We start from the raw sequence: 1,774 nt of genomic DNA, 5'->3' as shown, positions 1-1,774 counted from the left end.
GCCTGTCGGGGCCTGGGTTTCAGCTGTCCACACCACAGCAGTGGGCAACGAGCTTAAAGCCCCTGATGGCTCTGGGCGCTGACTCTCACCAGTGGCTATGGATGAAGTCACAGGCGATTTTCAGCCAGCGCCTGGTAGAAGAAATTTTTAAAGAAGAGATGCTTGTTTGAAGGTTTTTCCCCCCCTCAGGCTCAGAGTGGTCATAGGGAGGAGTCACAGTGCTAGGAGTAAAGTGATTGGACAGTGATCACTGCCCAAGGCTTTGGAATGGATCTTGCTGTCACACAGTGCAGGTAACAGAGAGTGAGACAACAGAAAGTAATCAAGACGCCAACCAACATTCTTGGCCCGTGCATTCATCATATAGGTCCAGAACGTATAGGCATAAGCTGTATCTGGGTAGAGATGCCGGAAGCTGTCAGTCAGTGGTACAGCTTCCAGCAGTTCCCCAAAGCCTTGGCGCTCCTGTGGAGTAAAACCACCATTCTTTTTGTTTCCCTTGGGGTTGCGAAGGTCAGTCTCTTCATGAGCCACATTGAGGTCCCCACACAGCACAAGAGGCTTACGTGAGGCCAAGTCCTTCAGGAATTTGCGGAAGGCTTCATCCCAGCGCTGCCGGTACTCCAGTCGCACCAGACCGCGGCCTGCGTTAGGTACATAGGCTGTAACCAGCACAAATGCATCAAATTCAGCTATAATCACCCGGCCTTCTTTATCATGTTCTTCCTCACCAATTCCATAAGAGACTTTGAGTGGGCGCTGACGGGAGAGTAGGCCGACACCACTGTACCCTTCCTTGTCCGAAGGTGCTAACCAGTACTGATGGGATAGGCCAGGCAGGTCTTGAAGTTCAGCTGGTAATTTTTTCTCTGAACATTTGGTTTCTTGGAGGCACAGAATATCTGGGGCTTCCTCCTTCACCCAATCTAAACCTTTCTTCTTAATCCAGGCTCGAAGCCCATCCACATTCCAGGAACATATTTTAAGTGTGGCAGATTTGCCATTAGGTGAGGTTTTCCGATCCGGAGGGTCCTCATAAAGGACTGGTCCCTCTCCAGCTGCCTCTTTTTCGTTTTTCTTTGCTCCAGTTTTACTCTTTTTGGCTTCTGGCTTGGCCTTACACTCTTCGCCATCTTCTGCCACAGCTCCCTTTTCCCCCGCGCTTCGGCATCCCTGCAATAAATGCCTTCAGGCACTTGTTCCACGTCGCCCACCGAAGAAGCAAGATTTTTACCACCTTGGCTTAGAATGGCCAGTCGGCTCTCCAGAAAAATTTGATGGGGGCCGCTGTAGCCGATCTGCTTCACTCCCCACCAGGACACTCCTCACCTGAGCACAAAGAATGGACTGTCTCATTGGTTAATTTTCAGAAATAGATTTCCAGGCGTTTCTTCCTCATTTGTCTTAGTTGAAAGTTTCATTGAATGCTGTTCAATATCAAAGTAACTTAACCCACAACTCTCCACTGGCAGACCAGTGAGGAAGACTTGAAAATAGGCATGCTCTTCTACCTAGGCCTTTGCATATGCTGTTCCCTCTGCCTGGGTTCCTCCTCTCATCTCACCTCCACACCTCGTCAGATCCTATCCATTCTTCACTTAGCTGCATAAAAAGTTCACCTCTATGGGAAGTCTCCCTCACCTCTCAGGCTAGATTAGGCTGTCCTGTCATTCTCTCTCAGGAGGGCGGGTACCAAGCCTGTCTTGCTCACTTTATATCCCCAGCACCTGGCACAGTACCAGCCATGTAAAAAAGCCTCTCGTTGCAATTGGCT

At 49.8% G+C, this 1,774-nt stretch overlaps 1 pseudogene; it reads right to left on the bottom strand.

Moving 5' to 3' along the window:
- Positions 1 to 213: 213 nt before the first annotated feature.
- On the bottom strand, positions 214 to 1,171 carry LOC102874578 (annotated as a pseudogene).
- Between the last annotated feature and the right edge of the window lie 603 nt (positions 1,172 to 1,774).

Source organism: Elephantulus edwardii, unplaced genomic scaffold (genome assembly GCF_000299155.1).
Source record: "Elephantulus edwardii isolate Elephantulus edwardi_28Jun2011 unplaced genomic scaffold, EleEdw1.0 scaffold00403, whole genome shotgun sequence".
NCBI classification, from domain to species: domain Eukaryota; kingdom Metazoa; phylum Chordata; class Mammalia; order Macroscelidea; family Macroscelididae; genus Elephantulus; species Elephantulus edwardii.
The sequence above is the reverse complement of the archived record's forward strand: the minus strand, read 5'-3'. Positions and strand labels throughout refer to the sequence as shown.